Source organism: Lissotriton helveticus, chromosome 2_1 (assembly GCF_964261635.1).
Source record: "Lissotriton helveticus chromosome 2_1, aLisHel1.1, whole genome shotgun sequence".
Lineage (NCBI taxonomy): Eukaryota > Metazoa > Chordata > Amphibia > Caudata > Salamandridae > Lissotriton > Lissotriton helveticus.
In genome coordinates, this window is record NC_136059.1 from 461,665,347 (window position 1) to 461,680,645 (window position 15,299).

Consider the following 15,299-nt stretch of genomic DNA (forward strand, 5'->3'; position numbering starts at 1 on the left):
AGCAATGCACTTGGGGGACACTGCCTCATCCTCTTCTATTGGGCCAACTGAGTGGATACCGCAAGGGGAGGTGACTGCTTCTTTTCAGACAATCTTGCACCTCCTAAATGAACAGAAACAAGAGGCAAAAACTCATTACCAACAAATGAGAGAAGACAATAATAGAACTCAAACTTCTCTACAAGAGATGGCATGTAAATTGGGGGCAGTGTCACAGGACATAGAAGAATTGCAGCAGAGAGTGGTTGTTACAGAAGAGAAATCACAAAGCTCTGAAGTTGAATTGAATAGGCACGCCTCACAAATACTCCAGATGCAAGCCAAACTGGAAGATTTGGAGAATAGGAATAGAAGACAGAACCTCCGTGTCTTTGGTATTGCTGAAGGAAAAGAGGGGGCAGATCCGAGGGCATACATCACTCATCTGTTCCAAAAGGCTTTTCCTGACCTTTCAGACTGGGACTGGGATTCCCAGATCCAGCGAGCACATCGACTACCCCAGTCCAAAGAGATAAGAGTAGCAAGTTTCCAAGACCTATTCTGATTTATATCGGTAACTATTTGCTTAGACAAGCCATTTCTTTAAAAGCGCGTCCTAATACACCAGTTACTATTGAGTCTATCACTTTTTTTGTGAGATCAGATCTAAGTAAACTGTCGCTAGAGAGGAGATGGAAGTTAAAACAATTTATAGATCCGATCAAGGATCTTGGACTTCAAGCTTATCTGCAAGAACCTGCAAAGTTGAAAGTGATAAAAAATGGTCACTCATATTTTTTTTTGGGATGTAGATGAGGTCGAAAAAGCGATTATCTCTTGGAAAGCTGGGAAATGATTGAGCTAAGGACTAATGGACTAATGTTAAGTATATAGGGGTGCTTTTGTGCTATGCTCTGGTTTTTTATTTTTTTTTATTTTTCTGGTCTTACGGGTCTTACTAGATATATTGATGTTAACATTTTCTTCTTGCCACTCACTTGTTATCAGATGATTGCTTATATGACTCGGTGTAAATTGAAATAATTGAAATAGTGAGAAAGTGTGTAGCAATGTGTCGCACTGATTAATTACAAACACCTGGACCCGTTAGCGTTCTATCCGCTCACCTACTGCCAGGGGAACGGCAGTCAATAGGAAGGGGGGATCCATAGGTAAACACGGGGTGGGGGGAGGTGGAAGTAGATTGTGGGGTGGGCAAAGGGAAGTAGTAATGGTTTGGGGTAAAAAGTGCACCAAGGGACACAAAAATGACGGAAAAAAAATAACTAAGAAGGTTTACATGGCATTGATGATGATTGTTTACAGTGGCTGCATGGATAAGGAAAAATATAATTTAAAATGCATTTAATAAAGTGTTTAACCTGGAATGTCTCAGGATTAAACAATAAAATAAAACGGCGTCTTGTCTATGAGGAACTTAGGATGTATAACCCGCAAATAGTCGTTCTTACTGAAACTCATATTGCTTATAAAGATAAACAACTCATCAAACAACTAGGATTTGATCTCTTAGTTTGCACGGAATTTAATACTTCAATTCGGGGAGTAGCGATTCTAAAACATAAAAAACTGAAATGTGAAATAGTTAAGACTCTAACTGATAAAGCTGGCAGATGGGCGATAGCGCAGATAAAGCTAGGAAATTTTAAACTTACAATATGCGGCGTTTATGCTTCAAATCAAGATGAGCCTATAATCTTTGATCAAATTAATATGGAATTACTTGGATGGGGGGAGAGTATATTGTGTTAGGAGATTTTAATTGTATAATGAATTATAAATTGGATATTACTAGAAAAAACGCCTTTCAGAGAATGAGGAAAACTAGAGCCGCAATTTTGGATTTGGCATCAATACATCTTTTAAAAGATGTATGGAGAATTTTAAACCCTGGTATAGCTGGTTATACTTTCGACTCTGCTGCACATCAGGTATGCTCACGCATAGACATGATATGGGCCTCTGACTTGATTCTTGGCAAATGCTCAATGGATATACATCCAAGGGTGACATCTGATCATAACCCGATTTCTATAATATTTACACTAACAACTGAGGAAACTAATATCCGCTCTTTCTCTTTTCCTCGTTACTTATTTTCTGATATGATGTTCATAAATCAACTTAAAGAGCATATAAAAGAATTCATTGAGATTAACAGACAGTCCAGCTTACCATGGGTAGTTTGGGATTCCTGTAAGGCTAGCATACGGGGGTTTACTCAGCAATACATATGGCGACAAAATAAAGAACTTCGAACTTTAAATCAGCAAAGGCTAAATGAAATTAGAGATATTGAACTCCAGATATCTGATGCTATTTGTAATGGTGCTCCAAATTTAGTAGAATTAAACTTCAAACTAATTGAGCTTAAAGCCGTAGTAAAAAACCTCTAGAGGAATAAAAGTATTAATAAACTTAAAAAATATCATTTAGAACAGTACGAAAATGGAGATAGAAGTGGGAAACTTCTGGCTTACAAAGTTGCGGAAGATCGTTCTATTAATATGGTTAAAGAAATTAAAGGGGACAATAATCAATTATTTTGTGATCCAAAGTCGATCTTACAACAATTTGCCTCTTTTTATCAAACTCTTTATACACCAGAGGTTGCTATATCAGAGGATTGTATTAACAACTATATTAACGTTAATAAAGTCAATAATTTAGAGCCAGAACAATCGGCTCAATTAGAAGCCGATATCACGCTTTCTGAAATTAGGGGCGCAATTAAATCTTTAGCAACGGGTAAAGCTGTAGGGGAAGATCTTATTCCTTTGGAAATGTATAAATGTTGTACAGAAGAATTAATATCACTACTTGTTGATGTGATTAGTGCTATTGGTAAAGGGCAACAAGCACCCAGATCCTGGAATCTAACCCAAATTATTTTCTTTTTAAAAAAAGGCAAAGCACCACAAGAGAGGGGATCTTATAGGCCTATTTCACTTATTAACAGTGATGCAAAAATTTTTGCCAAAATATTGGCTACTAGATTAGCTCCATATATGTCCCAACTTGTCTCTCCCCAACAGCATGGGTTTATTCCTAAGCGCGATACCACTGCGCATATTAATATGGCTATATCAGCCTTTGACGCAGCACGGACTAAACACACCCCACTCGGTATGATTTTATTAGACGCTGAAAAAGCATTTGACCGGGTGGGGTGGGGTTTTCTCTGGGCAGCTCTACAGGCATTTGGTATTAAAGGACAACACTTACGATGGATCCAATCAATATATGATAATCCTATGGGTAAGATCTCATATATGGGGAAATGCTCTTCTCTGTTTTCCATTAAAAGAGGGACAAGACAGGGGTGTCCTTTATCACCATTGTTGTTTGCTCTTGCAATAGAACCTTTTTTAATTGCCCTACAAAGCCAAACGCTAATTTGCCCCTTTTTTATTGGCCCAGATAAATTAGATATAACTGTATATGCTGACGATATTGCTGTTTTCTCGCCAGATGTTGTTAAAACTATGAAAGGTATTTTAATAGAAGCAGGCACATACGGCTCCGTCTCTGGTTATAGACTCAATACCACTAAAACTCAGGTCATCATGAATTACCAATCAGCCATTCCTGTTTCTGGGATAAGTAATGCAGCCACCTATTTAGGTGTTAAAATCTGCTCGGATATTGATTCTATTATAGGATTAAATTATGAACCTTTATTAAAAGAAACCGCCATCCAACTTAAGAAATGGCATAAACTCCCAGTCAGTATAATTGGTCGAATAAACTTAATAAAAATGAAAATTTTGCCTAAATTTTTATACCTGTTTCGAACAATTCCCCTACGGGTCAATAACTCCTTCTTCACCAGACTAGAAGGTATTATTGGCAGTTTTGTATGGGGGTATAAAAAAGCCCGGCGTGCTGTATCATTGCTCAAACTCCCCTTTACTCAAGGAGGACTGCTTTTTCCAGACTTTAAATTTTATTATTGGTCAGCATTTATGACTCGGATCTGCAGTTTGACAGTTATGGATAAATGTTTATACTTTCATAAGTTCCTACTAGGATTGGATGTCAATATGTTTTTGTACAGGATAAATGACCCCAACTATTTTAAAAGGGTTAAATTTAAGACCATACGGGACACTGTGAGTGTCTGGCGATCTATTATGGTTAAATGCAATACCTCTCTTTTTCACAGTAAAACACCCTTATGGGGTAATCCCGGTTTCCCTACTATTTTTCATGACCCAGCTTGTCAAATGTTTTTAAATTCTGGTATTAGATTTCTGGGGGACTTATATGACCATCATGGCTTTATGGCATTTGATAAAATGAAACTCTGCTATAATCTAACTGAAACGGCAAGGTTTAAATATTATCAGATTAGAGATTGTTTGGTGAAAAAATTAGAGCTCACTGCAGTATCAGAATCTGAGATATGGGACTGTATTTATAGAGATACAGATAAATCTATCATAAGTTTGGGTTATAAGCTCTTTTCTGATCTTAGAACCAGCGATGTTACTACTTTAACAGAGAAATGGAATAGGAAACTAGCAGTGAGTGTCCCACCAGATCTAATTACCACATCTCTCAAAAGTCTTAATGCTTCAGTTCAATCTTCCAGCTTAAAACTGCAAATGTTTAAAACTGTTTGTCAATTATATTACACGCCTGAAAGGATACTCAAATGGGCAAAGAACAATAACTATTCTGATAGAACGAAGTGCCCTAAATGTGACATGAGCGGCGCGGATATTGTCCACATGTTTTTTTCTTGCCCTCACCTTAATAAATACTGGGAAGGAATAATTAAGGTTATCTCCGAAAGGCTTGAGCAACCCTTCTCACTCTCACACATGGATGTCTGTGTGGGCATCGATGGGGGTGAAAGGTTTGGAGATCTTTTGAATATCCTAATTACTTGCGCAAGGTTAATTATTGCTAGAGCATGGATCCAAACGAATCCACCAATAGTTTCAGAATGGTGGAGTTTAGTTAAGGAGATTTATAGTATGGAAACCGCTATTGCAGACTCAAGGGGTTTGCAGGCCAGACGAAAAGCTGACAGAATATGGGGTTTATTTATGTCTTAGTAACCTTTTCTTTAAATTTATGTCTATTTGTTCTTATCTATATGTGTGGCATGGTGTAAGTAATGTTATATAATTATCTAATGCAGCCGCGTAGTAGTGTTATATTTTTGCTCTTTTTTTGTAAAAATGAAATGATTATTGCCTGTGTTCCTTTGATGCAAATAAAAAACTTTGAAAAAAAAAAAAATACAAATGTCCCAACATCAAGGGGGTAATTACACCCCAATATGGGTTGCCAATTCCTCTTCTCTATTCAGCCCAAATTGCATTCTCGTATTTAGATCAATGATGTTCCTGGATACGAGAATCCACAGCCGCTTTTCTGTGTCACCTCCCCTGATTTGTTTGTATACCCTATCTCGTCCCATATATTTGAGCAGTTTGGTATTGCTATCGTGGACATTATAAAAATGTCTGGCCACAGGATAATTAAAATCTAGATTGGCTATGGCCCTCTGATTTTCAAGTATCCGTTTTCTTAACGGGCAATTTGGTACTCCCTATTTAGCGGAGAACACAGGGACATTCTAGGGCATAAACCACCTAGTTGGTGGTACAGGTGATACATTTGGAGATGACTTTATCCATACCACTGGCAGTTTTATAGGTTTTGCGATTTTCACTGTTTTTGCATGCTTTACAAGCAAAGCACTTGTGAAATCCCTTATTAGATTGTAGCCAATTCGTGTTGGGTTCAGTCTGAAAATAGCTATTGACCAATTTGTCACAAAGCAAACTTGGTCTCTTGTAAGTTATGGTTGGTGAACAACCAATGTTGCTTCAATCAATCAATCAATCAATCATGCCATTTGTATAGCGCACTACTCACCCGGGAGGGTCTCAAGGCGCTTGGGGGGAGGGGTATGCTACTGCTCGAACAGCCAGGTCTTGAGTTGTTTCCTGAAGGCGAGATGGTCCTGGGTCAGCCGAAGGTGGATGGGGAGGGAGTTCCAAGTCTTGGCAGCCAGGTAAGAGAAGGATCTTCCTCCGGCCGTGGCTCTTCGGATGCGTGGTACGGCTGCGAGGGCGAGGCTGGTGGACCGTAGCTGGCGGGTGGGTGTGTAGAAGGTCAGGCGGTCATTGAGGTACTTGGGGCCCAGGTCGTGGAGAGACTTGTGTGCGTGGGTGAGGAGCCGGAACGTGATCCTCTTGTCGACGGGGAGCCAGTGCAGGTTCCTCAGGTGGCTGGAGATGTGGCTGCGTCGGGGGACATCCAGGATGCGTCGGGCGGAGGCGTTCTGGATGCGCTGGAGTCTTTTCTGTAGCTTGGCTGTGGTTCCGGCGTAGAGGACGTTTCCGTAGTCCAGTCGGCTGGTGACGAGTGCCTGGGTGACAGTCTTCCTGGTCTCGGTCGGGATCCAGCAGAAGTTCTTGCGAAGCATACGCAGTGTGTTGAAGCACGATGAGGAGACGGCGTTGACTTGTCTGGTCATCGAGAGGGGGAGGGGTCTAGGATGAAGCCCAGGTTGCGTGCGTGGTCGGTTGGCTTGGGTGCGGTGCCCAAGGCTGGGGGCCACCAGGAGTCGTCCCAGGCGGAGGGCGAAGATCCCAGGATGAGGACTTCCGTCTTGTCCGAGTTCAGTTTCAGGCGGCTGTCCTTCATCCACTCGGCGACGTCTTTCATCCCTTCGTGTAGGCAGGTTCTGGCGGTGTCGGGGTCTCTGGTGAGGGAGAGGATCAGCTGGGTGTCGTCGGCGTAAGAGATGATGTTGAGGTTGTGCTGGCGTGCGATGGCTGCGAGAGGTTTCATGTAGATGTTGAAGAGGGTGGGGCTGAGTGAAGATCCTTGCGGGACGCCGCAGATGACTTCAGTGGCCTCGGAGCGAAACGGGGGGAGGCGGACTCTTTGTGTTCTTCCGGCGAGGAACGAGATGATCCACTCCAGTGCCTTCTCTTGGATACCGATGTTGCTGAGGCGCTGGACTAGGGTGCGGTGGCAGACCGTGTCGAACGCAGCAGAGAGGTCCAGGAGGATGAGGGCCACTGGTTCCCCCTTGTCGAGCAGGGTCCGGATGTCGTTGGTGGCTGCGATGAGGGCGGTCTCGGTGCTGTGGTTATTATTACGAATTTTGATATAGCGCCTGGTTACCAAAAAGGCATCCCCGCGCTTATCCAGAAGAAGGCGAAGTTACAACAGCACAGGGCATCAGGCAGGAAACAGAAACGTTTTCAAAAGTTTCCGAAAACGTGGGAAACTTACTTCCGACCGCAAGTACAGAGGGAGGGAGTTCCACAGGGTGGCCACCTTTATGGAGAATCTTCTTCCACCAGTTCTTTCTCTCCTCACCTACTGACTTGCAGCAAGTGTTGGTGGTCGGAACGGAGAGAGCGGGGGGCTTTGTACGCTTGGACCATATCCTTGAGGATAGGTGGTCCTTTCCCCTGTTAGAGTTTGTGAGCTATACAAAGCTCACAAACTCTGAAGCCGGACTGCGAGGGGTCGAGGGATCCGTTCGTCTCGAGGAAGGCGGTCAGCTGTCTGTTGACGATCTTCTCGATGACTTTAGCAGGAAAAGGGAGGAGCGAGATGGGGCGGAAGTTTTTGAGATCGGTGGGGTCCGCTGTAGGTTTCTTCAGGAGGGCGCTGATCTCGGCGTGCTTACAGCTCTCCGGGAAGGTGGCGGTGTTGAAGGAGGCGTTGATGATGTTCCGGAGTTGGGGTGCTATGGTGGAGTCGGCCTTGTTGAAGACGTGGTGTGGGCAGGGGTCGGTCGGTGATCCGGAGTGGATGGTGTTCATCGTGCGGGCTGTGTCTTCGGTGGTCACCGTGGTCCAGGTGCGAAGGGTGGCGGTGGGGGGCGTTGGTTCGACGGTTGGGAGCGTGGGTGGGGCGCCGAAGCTGTTGTGGATGTCGGCGATCTTGCGGTGGAAGAACGAGGCGAGTGAGTCGCAGAGGTCTTGTGACGGAGTGATGTCGTTGGTGCCGGTGCTGGGGTTGGAGAACTCCTTGACGATAGTGAAGAGCTCTTTGCTGTCGTGGGCGTTGTTGTCCAGTCGTTCCTTCAGGGATTTCTTCTTGGTGGTGCGGATGAGCTGGTGGTGCTTGCGGGTAGCGTGTTTGAGGGCGGTCATGTTGTCGGTGGTCCGGTCGAGGAGCCAGGCTTTCTCGAGGGTGCGGCAGGTCTTCTTGGAGTCCTTGAGGTCGTCGGTGAACCAGGATGCCTTCTTGCTTCTGGGTCTGCTGGGAGGGTTCTTTAGTGGCGCGAGGTCGTCGGCGCAGGCGGTCAGCCACTGTGTGAAGTTGCGGGCTGCTTCGTTGGGGTCCGTTGTGTTGGCGGGTGGGCTCTTGCTGAGGGAGGTGGTGAGCTGGTCTGCGGTGATCTTGCTCCAATTCCTGTGAGGTACCTGTTGCGGGTGGTGGTGGGTCGTGGATCTTTTGAAGCTGAAGTGGACGCAGCTGTGGTCGGTCCAGTGGAGTCCGGTGGCGTGGCTGAAGGTGATGGACTTGCTGGAAGAGAAGACGGGATCAAGCGTGTGGCCGGCATAGTGGGTGGGGGTGTTGACCAGTTGGTGAGGTTTTCCAGCAGGGCGGTGGTGTTGCGGTCCTTGTTGTTATCCAGGTGGAAGTTGAGGTCCCCGAGGAGGATGTAGTCAGTGGAGGGGAGGGCGTGCGGGCTGATGAAGTCTGTGATGTCTTCGCTGAATTGTGTGCGTGGTCCCGGGGGTCTTTAGACGAGGGTGCCTCTGAGGGTCGTCTTAGGATCGGTGTGAATCTGGAAGTGGAGATGTTCGGCTGCGGCGAAGGAGTCGTGGGCGTCGGTCGTGATGCGGATGGTGTTCCTGTGGACGATGGCGATGCCACCTCCGGTCTGGTTGATGCGGTCCCTCCTGATGATCTTGTACCCGTCCGGGATAGCGATGGCGATGTCGGGTGCAGAGGAGGCGTTCATCCAGGTTTCCGTGAGGAAGACGACGTCCGATGATGTAGCGTCGAGGAGGTTCCAGAGTTCCACGGCGTGTCTGTGGACGGAGCGGATGTTGATCAGGATGCACTTGAGGTGGTTGCTGCTGGTGTTTGTCTTGGCGGGTGCGGGGCAGGTTCCGAGGCAGGTGAACTTGCAGGTGCAGCAGGTGAAGGGTCCGTGGGTGCGTCTCGGGGTGGCTCGGCAGCAGGCGTGGGTCCGTCCGGCATCGAGTGCGTTGAGAGTGGTGGCGTCGTAGGTCAGTCGGGTCGTCTTGCCTCGGCGGGGAGGGCCAGGGGTCCTGGCGCTGGGCGCGGGCCAGGCGCGGACGGGCGCAGACGGGCTTACCTTTGGCGCACCTTCGGCGCTCATTCGGCGCTCCTGCTGCGCGCGTCCGCTGCGCGGTCGCTCTGAGGGCGTCATAAGTAAGGAGCCGGGAGGGAGGAGCAGCTGGGTGGCGGGAGCGGGGCGGCGAATGGAATCACAGGGGGGCGGGGCCGCAGGGAGGCAGCGGCGGGAAATTCCAAGAAGCAGCGGGCAGCGGGAAATTCCCAGGAGCAGCAGGAAATTCCCAGGAGCAGCGGGCAGCGAGCGAAGGAATCTGCAGGCAGGAGACGGCAAAGGCAGGCAAGAGCGGCAGCAGTGAGTGGGGCGACCAAGCCCTGTGGAGGGCTGAGCGGTCACCCAATGACGAGATGCGCTTGAATCAGTCCCCAATGTTTTTTCATGATCGATTTGAGTGTACCAGATGGATCATTATAGGTGGTTATCATTATAGGTGTCATCATGGCTTTCTTATCTGGGATTATTCTGTTTCTGTTGAACAGAACATCAGCCTGTTTAAACTTACACAACTTATTTTTGGCTTCAGACAGAATTTTGTTAGAATATCCCCTGTGTTTGAACCTTTCTAACATGATGTCACACTCTTTAGAATAGCCACTGTCTGTACTGCTGTTCCGGTGAGCCCGCAGCAACTTGCCATAGGGAATACTGTTAAGGAGAGAAGTGTGATGATGACTGCATGCATTTAATGTACTGTCACCTGCAGTCTCCTTCCTGAATAAATTAGTCACAAGTTTGTTGTCTTGCACTGTGACATGGATATCAAGGAAGTCACTCTCTTTTTGATTGATTTTATGTGTGAAGCTGAGATTAAGGTTATTGGAAGAAAGACGCTCAATGAACCTTCAAACCTGATTCCTCATCACCATCCCAGACGATGAAGAGGTCGTCTATATACCTCAGCCATAACGGTACCTGATTTGTAAACATTTCGTTACCATCCGTCCAGACCACCTGCTCCTCCCACAAGCCCAGAAACAGATTTGCCAGGCTGGGGGCAAAGCAGGTGTCCATGGCAGTCCCAGACTTTTGACAATACAGCATTTTGTCAAATAGAAAGATATTTTCTTTTAAACAATAGGAAATCATCAATTTAAGCATGATCGTGTGGTCATAGAGGCCAATTGGTCTCTTCTGTAGATAATATAGACATGCATCAAAACCTTGCTCTTGATTTATACACGGAGGGGCCGATTCACAGAACTAACTTAAGACAAAATCCTAAACTTACTACTTTTGTAATTCACAAAAGGCATTTAGTAGTAGTAAAGTTAGGATTTTGACTTAAGTTTGACTTAAGTTTGACTTAAGACAGACCTAAGACAAACTTAAGACAAACTTAAGACAGACTTAAGACAGACCTAAGGCAGACTTAAGACAAAGCTAAGACAAAATCCTGAATTAAGTTTATCTTAAGTTTGTCTTAAGTCTGTCCTAAGTCTGTCTTAAGTCTGTCTTAAGTCTGTCTTAAGTTTGTCTTAAGTCAAACTTAAGGCAAAATCCTAACTTTGCTACTACTAAATGCCTTCTTTGAATACCAAAAGTAGTACGTTTAGGATTTTGTCCTAAGTTAATTCTGTGAATCGGTCCCGTGTATAAAGAACATACGTCCAATGTAATCCACAAAAATCCTTTTTCTTATTTAATATCATGGATCCTTTTCAGAAATTCCATACTGTCCTGGCAATATGATCGTAGATCTCTAACATAAGGTGCCACAAAGTGATCCAGACTAATTTAGGTATTCTCAAGTAATCCCCCGTTGGACAAGACGATCGGTCTCCATGGGGGTTTTGTTGCATGTTTGTGAACCTTTGGTAAAAGGTATAAAGAGGGGACACGAGGATTGTAATTTCCCAAAAATTTGAGTTGGTCATCATCAATTAAATTTGCTGAACGCATACACAAGCTCTCATTGACAAAAGGAGTGGTTGGGAATAATCATGCGCCCTGTGGCAGGCACCCCTTGGTGCCTGCCACACTGTGCATGGTTGGGAAGAGGAGACCTATGGGTACTCCCGCAGGCCCAATTCGGATGGCCCCAGGTGAAGGGGGGCCTGCTACGGGCCACCAAAGACAGATTCCGGATGCCTTTTTGATCCGAGCAAACCGAATCGGAAAGGCTGTCCAAATTGTATATAGAGCTGTACGAATCGGCTCTGGGAAGGCTCGATTTCTCCAAATGCCTCGTACCTGGTCGTTCAGAATTGGAAACGAGTCGGTCCGAAAGAAGGGCTTCGGAACGGTTTAGGTAAAACCAAAACCAATTCGGAGCCTTTCCGACCGAGATCCGAATCGACCCTAAGGTTGTGGCGATCTCTGCACAGATACATATACATTTTTGTAGTACATGTAGGAGAGACAAAGGAGAGTGCGTGAATAAAGGAGACTACTTACTCTTAAATTGGAGGCGTCTGGGGAAATTTAAGGGGAGAAGCACATACTAATACAAACACACGCACAAAAGTGTTTGACCATGGCTAGTCAGTCAGTCAGTCAAGTCAGTCAAAAGTTTATTTGTGTTGGTACTCGACAGAGGACCACAAATTATAAATTTTTACACTTTCAAATTAAGAATTTCATTATTTTTCAATATAAAGGTAAAAAGGATTTAAAAAATTTATAAAAATTATAGCATACAAATTCATTCGGAGGCTGCTTGCACAATATCATAAGTTCTCTCACCATTGTAATTCTGCAGGAACGATAGATAGGGTCTAGGTATCTTGCACGAGCTATGGTTACATTAAGATTTGGACATACGAATAATAAATGCTCTACATTCTGAACACCCCCTTCGCATAGTGTACATTTTGGCGATCTTCCAGGGAGCCATCTTGATGTATATGCTAATACAGGTAGGATGCCCAGTCGAAGCATAGTAATCGCCCTCCTCGCGCCATGCGTTAAGGTAAACCCAGTATACGGCTGGATTTGTTTATATTCCAGTAGGTCTGCAAAGGGTTTGTAAGTAGATAATTTGTTACAATGTTCAATGTCTAGTTCATAGCTCAATTTTGGAGTAAAACATTTTAAGAAAAGTTTCATTTGCGCCGTTGACCAGGTGAGCAGAATGTCTGGACTAATTTTTGCCATTTGGAATGCAACAATCATATTCTCTTGAAAAGTTTGTTTTTTAGCTTCCAACCCAAAAGTCTCTTTTTTCAGTAATGATCTTAGAGTATTCTCTTTAGTGTGCAGTAGATTGTAGGCCCACCTAATTACATTGGCCACAGCTGTAGCATAAGCGCTTGTGATGGATAATTCTAATCTCAGTGCTTGAACAGGTACAGAAACTGAGACCTTCATGATCCTTCTTAGAATTTTTCCTTCTTTGCGATCCATGAAGCCCCATTGCTTTATGGGGATATACTCTGTCGCATAAGATAATACAGGCGGTATTTTTACTCTGTAAATTTTTAGCATTGAGGAAAAATGCCTGTTCCCAGTGGCACTGTAGAGTCTTGAAAGGGCCGTGGCATGTAATTCGGATTTCCTTTGGAGATTTTTTATCTGAATTGTATTTGTTAAATTCTTCGAAAGGATCCTGCCAAGGTAGGGATATTCGTTAACCTCTTCGATCTTTTCTCCTCCAAGCCTCCAGCTGTATTTAGCGCTATGTTTCCTCCCCGAAAAGGCTACAACTTTTGTTTTCTTTATATTTGGGATTAAGAAATTTTCTTTGGAATATTTATGCAAGATATCCAAGGATCTTTGTAATCCGAAAGGAGTTAGGTCTAACAACACTATGTCATCAGCATAAAGCAATGCATATATGCTTTGTTTAGCGATTTTTGGAGGCAAACTAGTGCCCTGTTGCAGTTGCTGTTGTAAGTCACTTAGATATAGGGAGAATAAAATAGGGGCTAAAAGGCACCCTTGTTTTAGTCCGTTATCAGTTTTAATTATTTTTGTTAGGCCTTTTTCTCCCCCCATTTGGACTTGACACCAAGTATTAGTATGAAGGTTTACTATGGTTTGCAGCAGTTGTTCTTGAATTCCAAGCCTCCTTAGTTTTCTCCATAGTGTTGGACGATCAACACGGTCGAACGCCGTAGAATAATCAATAAATGCTGCATATACAACCTGGGTTTTCCGAGTTACATATTTATCTAGAGTGGCCTGAATGATCGCGATATTATCTGTAACAGAATGATTAGGTCTGAAACCCGCTTGGAACATGGGTATCAGATCCAACGAAAAAGCCCAGTCTTTCAAGCGATCTAGTACTTCTGCTGCAAATATTTTTCCTGCGGCGTCCATAAGTGCTATTTGTCGGTAGTTCCCTGCTAGGGTCCTACTCCCCTTTTTATGTATGGGGATAATAATGCTCCCCTGCCATGATTTAGGTACTTGGCCGATATTACAAATATGGTTAAATAGGGGGCATAGCAACTGACTCCACTCCTTTGGGTCTGCTTGCAAAACCTTGATCGGTATCTGATCAGGGCCGGAGGCACCTGTGCTTCTTGCTTTTTGAATGTTAGTTTCAACGGATATTACTGTGGTTTCAGTTATTAATCGATTATCTTTTTCTTTAATGTTTGTGAACCTTTGGTAAAAGGTATAAAGAGGGGACACGAGGATTGTAATTTCCCAAAAATTTGAGTTGGTCATCATCAATTAAATTCGCTGAACGCATACACAAGCTCTCATTGACAAAAGGAGTGGTTGGGAATAATCATGCGCCCTGTGGCAGGCACCCCTTGGTGCCTGCCACACTGTGTATGGTTGGGAAGAGGAGACCTATGGGTACTCCCGCAGGCCCAATTCGGATGGCCCCAGGTGAAGGGGGGCCTGCTACGGGCCACCAAAGACAGATTCCGGATGCCTTTTTGATCCGAGCAAACCGAATCGGAAAGGCTGTCCAAATTGTATATAGAGCTGTACGAATCGGCTCTGGGAAGGCTCGATTTCTCCAAATGCCTCGTACCTGGTCGTTCAGAATTGGGAACGAGTCGGTCTGAAAGAAGGGCTTCGGATCGGTTTAGGTAAAACCAAAACCAATTCGGAGCCTTTCCGACCGAGATCCGAATCGACCCTAAGGTTGTGGCGATCTCTGCAGAGATACATATACATTTTTGTAGTACATGTAGGAGAGACAAAGGAGAGTGCGTGAATAAAGGAGACTACTTACTCTTAAATTGGAGGCGTCTGGGGAAATTTAAGGAGAGAAGCACATACTAATACAAACACACGCACAAAAGTCTTTGACCATGGCTAGTCACAAACTACACTTTTAAAGTTACTATAGCACTAAAGGTGTTAAAATAGGTGTAAATATATGTCAGCACAGTAGTGGAGTAAGTCAAGCACAACACTGGCAATAAACAATGGAGACAAGAAAAGAAAATAACATCCATAGGAACAAAAAGTTTAAGTACTTACATTTATTATATTTACAATATGTTTTAATTTAAAAAACAAAATAAATATTTTAAAAAATATATAATTATGTGTTAATGATATTGACAGAGCAAAAATGTTATTTATTTATTACATTAAATTAAAATAAATTAGTTATTTGATACTCATGTAATTTAACTATATATAATGAACATATCAGTGGTTCCAGTGGTTCACTGGAACCATCCCTGCGGGAACTAAAAGTTCTCCTCTCAATCACAAGAGGATTCCACACAACTTTATCGTTTTTTAAATGCAGTTCAAATGTTTATTTTTGTTTTTCAAAATGTATCTTGTTATTCTTGATGTTTTCAACACATCAGGCATTATCAATATTGCTTCATATCCAATGCATTTCGGGCATTCACATTGCCCTTCATCAGGGACGATACTATTAATGAAAAACATAAAAACATGAATGTCACTCGTTATAATAAATCATCATAACAAATTGATTGTTTGTCAGGTTCAGTGAGTTCATGGTCAAATACAAAATAAAGATAAGTATGTAACTTACATGCCTGCTTTGATCCTAATTCATATGTGCTGTAAAAAATAATATAACAAGTCGAAAAGTTAGCAC